The sequence below is a fragment of the Globicephala melas genome, chromosome 5 (assembly GCF_963455315.2).
Source record: "Globicephala melas chromosome 5, mGloMel1.2, whole genome shotgun sequence".
Classification (NCBI taxonomy): Eukaryota; Metazoa; Chordata; class Mammalia; order Artiodactyla; family Delphinidae; genus Globicephala; species Globicephala melas.
The window spans coordinates 127,020,076-127,036,793 of NC_083318.1; the positions used below are offsets into that span (position 1 = coordinate 127,020,076).

Here is a 16,718-nt window from a genome sequence, read left to right on the forward strand (position 1 = left end):
TTTTATTTGGAAGTAATTTCAACCTTTCAAAAAAGTTGCAAGAATAAGTATAGTTCAAGAGGGGTGGGAGGGAGACGCAAGAGGGAGGAGATATGGGGATATATGTATATGTACAGCTGATTCACTTTGTTATACAGCAGAAACTAGCATACCATTGTAAAGCAATTATACTCCAATAAAGATGTTAAAAAAAAGAATAAGTATAGTTCAAATAAAATCCTGATACTTGTTACAAAGATTCACTTCTTATTGTCATTTTACCTCATTTGATTAATCATTGGCTCAAGTTCTCTCTCACCCTCTTTCTGCATCTGCCTTAATACTTCTGTGGATATTTCTTAAGAATAGGGACATTCTCTTACATAACCACAGTTCAGTTAACAACTTCAGTAAATTTAAGAGCGATAGAATGCCTTTATCACACTTACCATCTTATAATCCACTCTAGGGTATGGTATTGCGTCTAGTTGTCATGTCTTTGTACTCTTTAAACATCCAGAACATGTCTGTAATCTTGCTTTTTTAAAAATTTTCATCTTATATTGGAGCATAGTTGATTAACAATGTTGTATTAGTTTCAGGTGTACAGCAAAGTAATTCAGTTATACATATACATGTATCTGTTATTTTTCAAATTCTTTTCCCCTTTGGGTTATTACAGAATATTGAGCTGTGTGCCCTGTGCTATACAGTAGATCCTTGTTGGTTATCTGTTTTAAATAGAGCAGTGTGTACATGTCAATCCCAAACTCCCATCTATCCCTCTCCCTCACCCTTACCCGCTGGTAACCATAAGTTCCTTCTCTGAGTCCATGAGTCTGTTTCTGTTTTGTAAATAAGTTCATTTGTATCATTTTTTTTTTAGATTCCACATATAATAACATATAATATTTGTCTTTCTCTAACTTACTTCACTTAGTATGATAATCTCCAGGTCCATCCATTTTGCTGCAAATGGGCTCATTTCATTCTTTTTATTATTTATTTATTTATTTGGCCACACCACACAGCATGCGGGATCTTAGTTCCCCAACCAGGTATCGAACCTGTGCCCCCTGCATTGGAAGCGTGGAGTCTTAACCACTGGACCGCTGGGGAAGACCCTCATTCTTTTTAATGGCTGAGTAATATTCTATTGTATATATCTACACATCTTCTTTACCCATTCATCTGTTGATGGACATTTAGGTTGCTTCTATGTCTTGGCTATTGTAAACAGCACTGCAATGAACATTGAGATGCATGTATCCTTTCAAACAATGTTTTTCTCCAGATATATACCCAGGAGTGGGATTGCTGGATCACATGGTAGCTCTGTTTTTATTTTTTAATGGAATCTCTATACTGTTCTCCATAGTGGCTGTACCAATTTACATTCCCACCAACAGTGTAGGAGGGTTCCCTTTTCTTCACACTCTCTGCAGCATTTATTGTTTGTAGATTTTTTGATCATGGCCATTTTGACTGATGTGAAGTGGTATATCTCGTAGTTTTGATTGGCAGTCTTTTAAAATCCAGAACATTTCCATAACCTTGATTTGTTTTTTTTTTACTGTTTACATTTTTGAAGACTACTATCTCCCATCTTTTATTTTTTAAAGAATGTTCCTCATTTGGCATTTATCTAATATTAACTTATGCTTATATTCTCTAAGCCTCTTTGCTCAGAATGCTACATAGATGACATATGGCCTTCTCAGAGTATCTTATCTGAAGGCATATGATGCCTATATACTCCTCATTGGTGATGTTAATTTTGATCACCCAGTCAATGTATTGTCTAGCTTCTCCACTGTATAATTATCATTTTTCCCTTGGAACTATGGTGAGACCCTTTAAGACTATGCAAGTAATGTGCTCTTCATCAAAATTTCTCTCCCAGTATATTCTCCATTGATCATTCTTGTCTGATCCAGTCTTTACTGTGATGATTACACAATACTGATTTTCCATATCTTGCACTCCCTCCTCATTTACCAGTTGGCATTTAACATTTTAATGTAATCTAGAGTACTCCCTGCTCCCCTATTTATTTATTATTGATATGAACCATGATTTCCAATTTTTTGGAATTGCTTATAATTCATTAGTGTACTTAATTATTTTGTGTTCAAGTTGCTCTTGATTTGATCAGTGGAATACCTTCAAGCTTCTCCCTAGTCTTTGTAACATATTCCATTATTTATTTATTTTTAGCACTTCCTTACTTCTGGCCTAACAAGATGTTCTAGGCTGATCTTGTGTATTTCCTATGCCAGCTCTGGACTCAGCCATTTCTTCAAGGAGCCCTGGTTCCTTTTATTGCAAAGTGGTATTAGAGACCAAGATCTAGTGTGTGTGTATATATGTATATACTTTTTCATAGTCTTTTCCATTATGGTTTACTACAGAATAGAGGGCTATTTTTAACAGACTCATAAGATGGAAGATATCCTGAGATTTTACTTAACTGAGCTGTGAGATCACTAAATCATTTCAACTCGATTATTCTGAATGTTCAGGAAAGACATAAAGCTTAGATTTAAAAATATTGAAACAGGGACTTCCCTGGTGGTCCAGTGGCTAAGACTCTGCACTCCCAATGCAGGGGGCCTGGGTTTGATCCCTGGTCAGAAAATTAGATCCCACATGCCACAACTAAGAGTTCAAGTGCTGCAACTAAAGATCCTGCATGCTGCAACTGAAGATCCTGCATGCCACAACTAAGACCTGCTGCAGCCAAATAAATACATGAATACATAAATAAATAAATATTTTTAAAATATTGAAACAAAAAAAGTATAGCTAATTTATAATGCTTTTTTCTTTTTGATTATTTTGCTTAAAACTTTGTAAAGCAATATAAGAGGAAGAATTCAGCTCTCGCACCCTAGACTTATTTTATTGCTATGCTATAAGCACTACCACGAAGCTTGGTTTTCAAGTAGTATTGTGAAATTATTGACTTGGTTTATGGTAATACCCATTAATGGCAGCACACAGAAACATGACCACACTTAGAAGTAAAGACATCCTCATCACCCTCATCATATGCCTTGCATGGGTCATAGGAGTGGCATATCAGCAAGGCAGGACTCCTGGAGCCCATCCTATAATGTTGCAAATGCACAGAGGGTGAACAGGGTTCTTTCAGCATTATTTCACCCACTCCTTGGGTCCAAATACACACTGCCTTTTTTTCTGGCCAAATTTCTTAATTTGGTTCTCAAAAATGTCTGCTTCAGTAGTTGATTTTCTTCTCTGTAGAGACATTTCAGTAGTTTCCTCAGGGAACTTGGCTTCTTTTCAATTTGAATGTTTTATTAAGGAAAATTATAAGTAAAGGGGCTTTCAACCTTGAGTAATAAACCAGAGTTTCTATACCTGAATTATGGCAGTGCTTTGCATTGTATTAATGCTGTTGACCATTTAAGTAAACTCATACTAATTCATATTACAAGAAAATTATAAATGCCACCTTGAATTACTAAAACCACATAGAGATTGATTTTAACATAAAGTGTTATTTTATAGACACTATAACATGAATAGGGTAAAAAGAGCAATGAAAAACTTGCTGTACAATCATAATGCAAAGTTGATGACGTAAACTAAAACACCACAGATATACATTCACAAAACCATAATTGAATATTCATACCCATAATTTCCCCCCCAAATACAATTATTTAGCCTTCTACTATGTGGCCAGTTTTCTTATTTCCATAATAAATGGTTGAATTCCCCAAAGGACTATAAGCAGCTGGAAAAAAATATCAGGGCACATAATATACTATACTATGAAAGGGGTCTAGAAAATGAGGTGACATGTGCTTGGCCTACTTGTTCCTGTTGGGATTGATTTGGGGAACCTTCTCAAATTAGCACAAGGATCAAGGGTAATCTTAACTAAAAACTATACAGAAGGGGCTTCCCTGGTAGCGCAGTGGTTGAGAGTCCACCTGCCGATGCAGGGGACACGGGTTCGTGCCCCGGTCCGGGAGGATCCCACATGCCACGGAGCGGCTGGGCCCGTGAGCCATGGCCGCTGAGCCTGCGGGTCCGGAGCCTGTGCTCCGCAACGGGAGAGGCCACAACAGTGAAAGGCCCGCGTACCGCAAAAAAAAACCAAAAAACTGTACAGTTGCGTTGAACGTTAATGAGAAATACATGTCTAAGAAATAACTCGAAATTGTGTAAGTTTTAGAAGGAACAAAATTGAGATATCAAATGTTTTTAATTTGAAAAAGTAAATCCCCTTTAATAACTTTGAGATATGTTTTTTAAAATATTGATATTAGAAGTTGTTAGAATTCTTGCTTGCTCAATGTTTTTCATCACCACCCATTTAGTATATGAAAATAAAATCTTTGAGATAGGAGTAGGTTATTTTTGCTCAGTAACAATTTAAATCTGACTTCAATGCTGATATGTCCCCTAAACACGTTATGGCTGATTAGACATATTAGACATCTATCATAAATAATGGCAGAAAGTATTTTTCTACAATGACCACCAAAATATGGTCATTCCACTGCCCTCTGTACTACCTGCCACTCCACCATCAAGAGGTGGTGTCTATTTCTCTATCTCCTTAAATCTGGACAGTCTTCATGACTGTTTTGACCATTAGAAAATGATGCAGGGCCAGTTCCTGGTGTAGCCCTTAACTGGCCTGGCAGTTCTGCTTTCTACCTCTTAGAAACCATCCGCCGCGTGAGCAGTGTGACTATCTTGAGACCACCATGCTGTGGAAGCCCATATCTCATGGAGAGGCCCTGAAGGATAAGAACTTATGTGAAGAGAGAGGGAGGAAGGGAGGGAGAGAGAAAGAGAGAGAGAGAGGAGAACTAGTTGCTGCAAGTTACCTAAAATGTGAATGAAGAAGGCATCCCGAAAGAGAATAATCCAGCCTCAGCCACCATAGCTTTAGCTGAAGCTATGTGGATCAGAGATGAGCCACCCCACTGAGCCCTTTCCAAATTTCTGACCTATAAAATTGTGAGCATTGTTTTAAGCAACTAATTTTTTAGGTTAGTTTTTTAAGCAGCAATTGGTAACGAAATTATAAATATTGAGCAAATTCAAATTTAATAGGGAGCCTCCAAACTGTATAGTATGTTTTGCCTCTTCCCTTATGTCATAGTGCAAGGCAATGTGCTGGGTGCTGGTGATAAAAATTGAAAAGATAATTGTTATCTGGTCCTTGCTATCCAGTAAGAAAGACATATAAACAACTATCTACAATAAATGTGACAAATGCAATAATAATGTAATGTGAGAACATAGAAAGAATAGTTAATTATTCTTCCATTAGAAATTAAACATTACAGTGTTTGCTTCGGCAGCACATAAGCAAAAAGATTTCGGATGCTGAAAAAAAAAAGGAAATTAGGCATTACAAGGGCAGGAGTTTTATCTGCTTGGCTCAGACCAAGTATAAAGAAGAGTGCCTGGAGCATAATAGATGCTCAAATAATATTTGTTGAATAAGCAAAAGGCTGAAGGGAGGGAGGTGATGGGCATGTGAATGGTAAGGTTTGGAAATGACTCCTGAAATAATTGAGAAAAGAAATTATATTTTATCCAGATCTTGAAGGATTCCTAGAATTTTGTTAGGAAGGGTAACAGGAGAAGAGAGTGGATAGAACATGGATGGTAAGTAGAATCTATCATATACCATCATATGCAGCTGTGTGGCTGGCACCTTAGGCTGTGGAAGGAGTAAGGGTAGTTGGGTATTTATTAGTTAGTCAGCACCTAATTTGAAAAATCCTGGCATCTCACCCAAAATTTTAAGAGATTAGTCTAATCTTGAGGAATATTGGGGGTTTAGGTGGGATTAATTCCCAGACTGAGGTCATCCTCTAACACATCCAGGATCCCAGATATCTCTCAGATACAAGCATAGTAAACCTAGAATTGGTTCTTTGAAGTCATTGGCCACATTTCACTTGTTTTAGGTCCTTGGACTTGTTTTTATCATCAACATCGTCTCTAGATTGGGGATAAATGGGAACCTCACCCTGCTTGTAAATTTCTATTGAGATATAAAGTAATATAATACTTACATTTTGTTTTGTATTTGAGAAGGCCGCAAAGACCATTGGTAACTAGAAATTCTTAGTTTGCATTAATTGGCTGTGATTTGTAGAAAGACCCTGGAACTCTTTTATCTGTCTTCATGCATTAATTTATTGATTAACTTATTCATATTTGCTGGGCAATATGGGAGAATATACCAGAGTAGTATCAATTCTTTAGTAAAATGTTTTGATCCCTATTAAAATTTTTAAAAATAATAATAAAGTGTGAGAATTTGAACCACTCAGGCCGTTAAAGACATCTTGATCTTTTAATGGATCCTAGACAAACCTATCCTATCCTTTGTTATGTTCTTGAGTACATACTATATGCCATATTTAAGTGCTTTTGAAGAGCGCTGTACCAAGTATGGAGGAAATAGGAGAAAAAAGATAGGAAATATAAATTCTGCCTACAGGGAATTTGAAGGAAAATAGCAGACTCAGAGTAAGGCCAAATAAATACATGTAATCACAAATAAAAGAAATGAATATATATTTAATGAACTATGAATGTACCTACCAAGATGGTGTTAACTTCAAATATTTCTGTGCCACTCATAGAATTTTCTTAGGGAGGGAAGAAGAGTGTTTCCTAAGATATGGCAGTCAACCAGAAAATAGTGAAAGGATGGTCTACTTTTGCCACTTTATAGGAAGTGGTTAAGGACAAAAAGGGGCATACCAGTTCAGCAGAAGCAATATTCCCAAATAAAACGCAAGCATAAATTTGGTCAATTAATAACAAATGTTGAAAGAAAATTAATAAAACCTTAATAATACATTTATTGTAATTTTTAATGTCAAGCCTCACTGTTAAAAGAGTATGATCTATTTTTAGAAAATTTCTGTTAAGCCAACTGCTATGAATTGTCTGTTTCTGACAATAGTCATATTCTCCTCTCTACCTTAATTAAAAATATTGATGAGCTAGATGCCATTGAATTGCAGTTTTTTTTTTTACAGGCCATGATTTAGTAAAAATAGATGGTGCTTCACTTCTATTACTGAAACAACCCTGAGTATCATTTCTAAAATGTTCTTTAAGCAAGTCTTGGAAAGCAATATACACATGATGTTATATCATAAGAGATAATCACTAACATTAAATTTTATATCACTCCTCTGAATGGCTGTTACAGTCAGCAGGTGACTTGGTTCAATTCTTAAACAGATCTAGACTATAGAACCAACTGCCTTATGACTGTGATAGCTATTTAGGGTGGTTACTCATTCATTGATACTTGGTATGGGTCCCACTACTGTTAGGCAGCAGGTGTTGGTCCTATAATCTCTGCACAAGAGTCAACATTCTTATTTTGTTTTATCACAGCCAGTAGGTTCCATAGTTGGGTAAACTTTGTAATACTCATGACGCTAATTGGAAGGTGTCAGAGCATTTCTGAACATATTTTTTCAGTAAGAATAGCTAACATCTCATGAGGACATACTATATGCCATAGAGCTAGGCATTTTATAAGCAAAATCTGATTTTATCCTTATAGCAACCTATAAATATTACTGTTATCTCTGTTTATAGAAGAGAAATTGAGACACAATCACGTGACTATTAAGTAGTTGAGCAGAATTTCAAAGTCACGTTTGACTCCAGGGTATATATTCTTTTAACCACTGTGCTGACATCAGGCAGTGAACAAATATCAGTGTGGTTGTTTTTATAACATTGGAACAGCGTATGACATGAAGCTTCTTGTTGGACATTGGATCTTAGTGAGAGAATTGGTTGAATGGATGGGGGAAAAATGTGAATTCCTAGTTATTATTTCAGTGGACCAGGTCTGATGATTATAAACAAGCTAACAAGCTAAACCTGCCAACACATGTTGGGAACACATATCCTAATCACATCAATATGAAATATGAAAATTCTATCACACTCACACCAATTGTTTCAAATAATGGAACTCCAAAAACCTCACCAAGGGTATGTAATAACCGATGAAATTAATTTCTACTGCCCGGGCACAAGTATAACAAATATGGTTCAGAGTTTTGCCTTTAAATTCACAATATTAGTATGAAGAAGTTGGATGGACTTCTAAAAAAGAACATGCTTCAAAAAAGAAAAAGGGCAAAACAACTCAGATAGCTGAAAAGATTATCTGGTAATGGGCAATTTCAAATGAAATGGTTTTGACACAAAGGTCAATTGAAAAGAAATTTAGGAAGCTGGTTATAAAATTAAAAACATTATAAACATGAATTAAATATTTTCCAACACCAGACGTATAAGTATAAATCCATACACTATCTGATTTATTACAAAATCTTACAGTATGATGCCAATAAAACCGTGCTATATCAAAAGGGACAAACCCTAGTACTTTCCCATATGCCATGTGTTACAGGCAGTTTCGTGCACCTGCTGTGGGTGTGTTTTCAGTACTAAAATATTCATGTACTGAAAAGCCATTACAGATACAAATTATCCAGAATTTAAAGCCTTTTGCATATATATCTCTGGTATGAATCAGGATAACTTAAGCCAAAACAAAAATGCTAAACAAAAGGCAAAAATCTTTTGAAAGAATTGGAGAAGCAGTTCTATTAGCATCATATAGAAATTTATGACTTTATGTGTGCAAATATCAGACATTAATAGATGAGGCGAAGTTTTGATGATACTTGGTTATTCCCACAAATGCGTGGATTTAAAGTTTATAACAACAAAACCCGTGCTCTACATATAGAAAAGTAACATCTCTTTATACATAGAAAAATAATATCTTATATCAATACTTTATTAAATGAAACACACTATTATATACATTAAAAATAGAAATGCATGTGGAAATAGTAAAATGCTGAGAAAATGCCTGAGAACTGCCAGCAATGAATAGTACTACTCCACGATAAATTCTGTTACCATTTTTGACATGACCTGGATAAGAAACTCAACCTGTCAAATGTTCATTTCAGTCATAAGAAGGCAGAATAAAATTGCTTACTTCTTTACTGGAGATGTTAAAGAGGATGTCTTACTAGTTTTCAAATATGTTATGATGAATATTGCTATTTTTAATGGAATTTGGAATCAATTTTATAAATATAAATAGTAGAAACTTACTATTATTTTATTTACTATTATTCCTCTAGATTCATATTTAAAGAATCTTATTGAAATTGAGAAGGAAAAGATCCAATACAGCCTTTTCAGCTTGGAAAAATTATTTGAAATGTTAAACCCCCAAAGAATAAAATTATTGTCATTTTTTCTCCCAGTCTCTTGCTCTTTGGGGACTGTTTCTCTTTTAATTTATTGCTCTGTGTTCTAAAAAGTGGAGAAAGATTACAAAACACATTTTAAAAGTGTATTAAATATAACTTATGGTAAATTAGTAATACCTCTTGAAAAACCGTGCTATGAGCTCTCCCATGGTGCTTCCTTTGGGGGAAGATAACCCAATTGTGTTGATTTAAAGGTTCTGTCTGGTTCTTTTAAACATTCCTTTGATGTTGTATTGCTCTGCTTGTAATAGACTGTTATTGCCCTATATTGAGTTTGCAGAGTGAAAGTAAATCTTTCGTGATGTGATTGTGCCGCCACAAACTCAATATTGTTCATAGGGCCTTTATAACTCTCAGCCACATTGCAGCGGAATAGCACACATTTTCATTTTTACCTTTTTAGATTTTTATTCTTTGTTCTGAGACTGAAAGTATGTATGCTTACCTACACTCTACACTGCTTGTTCTGTGAAGCGGTAACTGTAAGCCAAGAGAACATTGTCAGGTGGTTTTTTTCTTTTTCTGAAATTGTTGATTTTATTGTTGATCTTTTTCATTATGTTCCATTAGCTACTCTGCTATCTTATTGAAAAAGCACCACTATTGGGAAAAGCCCAATTCAAATATCTATCCAAGTTTCTAGTCTGAAATGTTTTCTGAGTACATAACGACACTATTAAAAGAGATTCTCCTGAGGAGTTCTCTCCTCCTTGAAATTCAGATAAATGTGATTTCCCCTGGTGGCAGATCACACACAGAAGACTTATGTGATCAGAAGTATTAACATAGTTAATTCAATATTAACATTGGCCTGTTTGATTGAAAGTAGAAACTTTATGTAATGGCTTACGATATTATTTGCGTCTTTTGTTAAATTTCTTACAAAACGTAGATCGATTTTTCACTGGTACAGCATTCAACTCAGTTTGAAACTGCTTGTAAAGCAAGACAGCACTAAGGCTACTTTTTAGGCATTTTTTTTTTTACTTCTTGACCTATGCCCTGTTATTACTATCCTTTTTTTTGTTATGTATGATGGTATGATCACACAGTTTGGGGGAAATAATTAGTTAATAAGCAATGTTTGAAAATAAAGAATGTCCACACATGGAAGGAAACATTACAGTAGACTGGATTTTAAATATCTATATTCATTGGGTATATTAGCAGGGTATACCTCTGCTAATGTAATTAATTATTATTATTCCAGAAAGTCAACATTTCCTCTACTACAAACAATTTTCATTATTCTCTCCCTGTTTAGTGAAAATAAATAAAATCATCAGTCTTCAATTCTCAGAGACTGATAAATATTAGCTACACTGGTAAATGTCTGTAGAATCTGCATTTCTAATTATCTTCTTTCTGTTTTCCCTTTCTTGTCACTTCTCCACATCACTCTAGGCCCCTTGCAAATGAAAGTCTAAAGAGCTCTACAATGATTTATGAAGAAACTCAAAGACACACAATTTATAGGAAGAAGATTTCTGAGGTAAGGCTTAATATGCATAATTTTAAAAGATGAACATATATTATTCAATGAAGTTCATAATTGAAACCAGAATTCCTTGGATGGGGTTGTAGAGGGCATCTGACCCAGAAGTTGCAAATCGATGGCCCTGGGGCCATATATGGGCTATAGATGCGTTTTATTTGATTTGAACAGGCTTTAGTTGTTTTAGTTTTTGTTTTAATTAGGTGTTAACAATTTAAAATTGGAGTTTTACTTTAGAATATGAGTTTTCACTTCGGTTGAACAATGGAAGCTCTGATAACACGGGGCCAACGTTTTCACCAGGGACATTCCTTAGGTGGCTTGTGCATTCACTTTCTGGCCACAGTCTCCACATAGGCTGCTTCATTTCCATCACTGCTGGCCCCTGTGGGCATCTGTTGTAGTATCTGTTGCTACTTTAATGCTAGCAAGTTCTTCAGCCTCTTCACTTTGCTCACTCTGGCTTCTTGTTCTGGCATGCCCCTCACTCCAATTCCATCTGTCAGAATCCTTACACCTCAAAAAGCATTGCCTCCCCATGGCTTTCTCCAGTTCCTCATTATTACTTCATAGGAATCTCTCCTGCTCTACTTCTTCTTTTGCCTCTTGTTAGTTGCACACAATCTGCCTTGAGTTATATTGATTGTATTTTCATTTCGCTTCCCAATAATTGTGAACACTTGAAAGGCAGGGGCTATCTTTGCATCCGACAGAGCGACTTCCAGTACATGCCTTGCACCTAGTATATTCTCTCCATAGATATATAGTAATGTAGATACAGGTATATGGTAAGTTAATTTATGGTTTTTATCTGTTAGATCATTGAAATTAGTATTTAGGAAGTATTTAGGGGATTTAAATTCCCTATCCAAGTGGTCAAGGAAATAAAAATGGGAGGATCAAAGAGGAAAATTCCCTAAATGGATAACTGAGAGTGGATTATAACTATTATTCATCTCAGTAGTTATACAATGAGTTGTTAAATCACAGCTTAAACGTCTTTGGACATTACCACTGGGACAGATTTCACCTCAATCCTACCTGCTACCTACATATTATCTGTTAGCAATTTAGCATCATTTCCCCTCTGCTGTGTTCTCCTTTGTATGGAGATAGCAGGACACTTAAGAACTACATTCCCAGCCATGTTCTGAGTTAGAGTCTGCTAGGAGATGCATTTGTATCAGACCTGCAGGGTGAAGAGAAGTTGGTGCCATGTTTTCCTTCCTCTGGCAGCAGCAGGAAGGCGTGTGGACTTCTGAGATATGAGATTTTGCAGTAGTCTCTGAGCCATTTTTCTAAGAATTACCTGGTTCCTGATAGAAATATCTAGAGCAGTTTCTGCTTTCCTAGCTCTTTTCTTGATGGGACTCTTGCTGACACACTTTGATAAGGAAATAGGCAGCAAGGTACCATTTAGTAAATTTATTTCTCACTTTGACATGGTCAAATATTTAAAATCAGAGTTTTACCAACTAGAAAATGGTGTGAATGAATATCTCCAGAATAGAAGGAGTATATCTTCCCCATAAAAGGAAAAATAAATTGGCATTTTTCCCCCTCGGAGAAAGGCAAAGATATCACAGGTTTTCTTTGGATCACTTATAAGAAGAGTATATATTTTTTATCCGAGACTATTTGCAAGAGAAGTAATGTTTTGAAAAAACAACCGAGGCTATATTTAACTGACAAAAATACTCATGATAAAAATGTTTTAAAGGTACAATGGAAAAGAATAAATATTCCCACCCTTCACCTAAATGCAGTGGTTGACAGAGTGTTCTGTATATCATGGATATTTACTGATTTACAGATCGGGAGAAAAGGAAAAGTGCCTTGCTTCTTTTCGGTGAAATCTGGTGTGTGTGAACAATATTACTCATGTGAAATAATTTAAAAGATGTTTATTATTTGGCTTTTGGAAGCATAATCAATGTACTGAGCACTCTTGACAAATCTAGAATTGGCATTGGTTCCGACTCAGTAGATAAGGAAAATAGCATATTACGATTTACTTTTGCTTTAGGTTAGCTAGAATTTCAGTAAAATTGCTACCACAAACTTATTTTAATTAGCCTGAAACAGGATAAGTGAATTTGCCATGGCTGAGTCAGAGCCATGTAGTGTGGAAGGCTAGTCTATTGAGGTTTGCTACTGTGAGTTAGAGGATTAGTAATATTCCCGTGAGCCCACCCCTCAAAATCATCCCCAGTCTACAAGACAGAGCTGTCTTGATTGGAATTCAAAGAAATTTTTCTTTGAAAAGATGGTTAGTTACAGCTGATTGCATGCTCTTTCTCTGCTGTGTTTCTAATTGTGCTGGGTTCTTGTTGCCTGTTAGATTTCTTGCATCAGACACTTGGACTCTCTTCTCACAAGTGAAAGGATGCAGGTTGATGTTTTGCAGGTTAAAGGTTTTCTGTGAGATGTTGCTTTGTCCTAGTGAACACGATCTGCCGGCCATTTCACCTTGCTTTTTACACAACAATTTTTTCAAGGTAAACTAAAAAAGTTGAGAAAACAGTCTCTTGTATAGGGTAGTAAAGATGAGAGTTGTATTATTACTGATAATATGTAATAACTGTATTTGGATTTTTGGTGAAAGTCATTGGTAATTTGAGGTACTTTATGTATTTTTGTGACAATTGGTCTCATTTTTGGAACAAATTGGCACTAGACATAAAGTCTCTTTCTTCTTGATCTCTATGACAACATGTTAGAAAACAAGCACATAGAACTAAAAGCAGGAGAACAAAATCTTGATTTACCTCAATGCAACTAATAAGAAAGCTGGAAAATGCAATTAACTAAAAAACCTCATAAAACTTAAATGATTGCAACTGGTTTCTTCAATTTTCAGAGAACCACAAAGTATTATTTCATAATAGGATTTTACATTAAGAGAAATATGCAGGCTGTCTCTAGCAATCATTCTTGATTCACTGTCTTGTAGCTTTTGCACCTGTGCAGCTGTGATTATTTAAAACTCCAGAGAACGGAAGTCCTAAAATTCTGATTCTAATTTGTTAAAAAAAACCCTCTTCTTACCAAAACAAGAATATTTATTGATATATATTTTAATATATGAAAAGTATGTATAATCCAAGTTACAGACATGTATATACTAAAACAAATACTTTGTCAAAATGAAAGGAGAAACTTTGTTTTTGACAATCTAATATATTTTAAAGACATAGAAAATAGTATTTATTAGTGGCAAATCCCAAACAATATAAAAGTGTATAAAACACAATCCTTTCTTTTAACCCCTTACTAGGACTATAAATAATGTCAATAATTTGACATATATTCTCCCAGTTTCCTCCCATATATTTGCAAACATACATGTAATATATGTAGATTTCTAAAAATCCTGAATGGAATAATACTAATCACACTATTCTAAAACCTGCTTTTTTTTTGCTCAACAATATATTGTGGACATCTTTCTATGTAAATATATAGGGGCTATAAATAATTTTATAAATAAAATAATCAAGAAATAATATAGTTATGGAAAGTAATTACATGAAAAGATATTTTATATGTCAAACCTTGATTAACTTTAGATTATTTCAATTTGTTGGTAACTTAAATGCTTTATTAGTAAATTATTGAAAAAGTTTCCTTGAAAGTGTATCTATGATAATGCAAGTTGTCTTAAAACTTTTCTTATTTTTGCTTACTTTAAAAGATGTATCAGTTCAGTACTTTATTTATAGAGATATTCTGCACTTCAACAAATGTGTTTAATATAATCTCAAATTCTATTTAATCATAATTTTATGATTATCTATAAAAAAATCTTTCATAAGTTCGAATAACCTGAAAGTCATAAATCAAAAGTCCATTCATCTTCATGCCTTAATGAAAAACAGGGAATGCACTATTAGTTATATGTAGGAGAAAAGGAAACAAGATTATAGGAATAAACTCACTAGGAGAGTTGCATAAGAATAGGAAGAACATTTTAAGAAGTGTAGGACCATGGATGTTTGGTAATTATATGGTTTATGACTTTTTTATTTTCTGACTTAGTGTTTTTATGTGAAATAAGATAGAAGTAAGGGCAGACCACCTTTAAGATTATTATGGCATATGGATTATGTTAGAATAGAAACACTCCCATATTTTTGAGATGCCTAACTAAATATTTAATTTCTCAGGTGAGAGAAGCAGTGAGGAATCAGCAGTGTGACCCAGGATCACATTGCTAAGTTCAATGATCACTGCTTACTCCTGATTTTGCTTGACCTTTCAGCATGACTAGAAAGAGCTGTTTTCTTTTAATCTATACATTACTCACTTAAAAAATTTTTAAAAATTTTTTTCCAGCTTTATTAAGATGCAGTGGACATTTAACATTGGGTAAGTTTAAGGTGTACAGCATGTTGATTTGATACACTTATATATTGCAAAATGATTATCACCATAACGTTAGCTAACACCTGCATCACGTCACATAATTACCATTTCTTTTTTGTGGTGAGAATGTTTAAGATCTACTCTCCTAGCAACTTTCAAGTATATAATTCAGTATTGTTAACTCTGATCACTGTGCTGTACATTAGATCCTCAGAACTTATTCATCTTATAACTGGAAGCTTGTACTCCTTGGTCAATATCTCTAGTCGCTCCCACCCTCTCGCCCCTGGCTGGTAACCACCAGGCTAGTTTCTTTTTTTTTTTTCTTTTTTTTTTTTTGCGGTACGTGGGCCTCTCACCATTGTGGCCTCTCCCGTTGCGGAGCACAGGCTCCGGACGCGCAGGCTCAGCGGCCATGGCTCACGGGCCCAGCCGCTCCGCGGCATGTGGGATCCTCCCGGACCGGGGCACGAACCCGTGTCCCCTGCATCGGCAGGTGGACTCTCAACCTCTGCGCCACCAGGGAAGCCCCAGGCTAGATTCTTGAAACAGGTCTTTTCTATTAAGAGATTTGCAAATACGAAAAACAATGCTACTCTTCTCAGTATTTTTTTCTGTTTTGGAAAATATAACTCATTTTATTAAACTATTTATGTTAGCATATCGGAGTTTATTGTTACTTTAAATGATTGAAAAAATAAATATTTTAAATATTTCTGTTTTAATTTCTAATATTATAAATATGGATAGATATAACCCACACAAACAAAAGCTCTTTGGAATCATCAATACTTTTTAAGAATATAAAGAGGTCCTGAGAACAAAAACATTGACAAATGCTGGACTAAATTAGAGGAGAAAATAGATGAAAATAAGATAGTAGGATAAAACAATAATTTTAGCATTAAACCTGACGGGAAACCCAAGAATAATAAAGATCAGAACACTTTCATTTCCAAGGCAAAATTTCTAAGATGCCAGTCATATTTGTAATTACATATTTTGATTTAATATATAAAACTGTTAAAAAAGCAAACTTCAAAAAAATGTAAATTAAATATGGGAAACTGATCAAAATATTATACTTTCCTTTAAATAGTGCTGCACTCCACCCATGTTTAAAAAAACTTCCTGAGGGCTTCCCTGGTGGCGCAGTGGTTGAGAGTCCGCCTGCCGATGCAGAGGACACGGGTTCGTGCCCCGGTCCGGGAATATCCCACATGCCGCGGAGCGGCTGGGCCCGTGAGCCATGGCCGCTGAGCCTGCGCGTCCGGAGCCTGTGCTCCGCAACGGGAGAGGCCACAACAGTGAGAGGCCCGTGTACCGCAAAAAAAACACAAACAAACAAACAAACAAACAAAAACTTCCTGAGGCAGTCGTAGAAAATCTACACTTAGGTCCTTAAACTTAATTGTAATTAAATCCTGAAAAAGTAAACACACAAAATAAATCAAAGCATAATAACTCAGAAAAATAGAAACCAAGCCAAAAAAAAATAAAAGATCAGAAATGGATGCATTCTTTATAAACATCTTATGATGAAAATA

At 35.2% G+C, this 16,718-nt stretch overlaps 1 long non-coding RNA gene across 1 annotated transcript in view; it reads left to right on the forward strand.

Annotated features, from left to right (window-relative positions):
- LOC115858086 (uncharacterized) overlaps nt 1-16,718 on the forward strand; it is a 172,436-nt gene that overhangs the window by 133,712 nt on the left and 22,006 nt on the right. The window contains exon 3 of the long non-coding RNA XR_009564122.1: nt 10,716-10,803. This is a non-coding gene — a long non-coding RNA (uncharacterized lncRNA). The remainder of the gene's footprint in view (nt 1-10,715; nt 10,804-16,718) is intronic.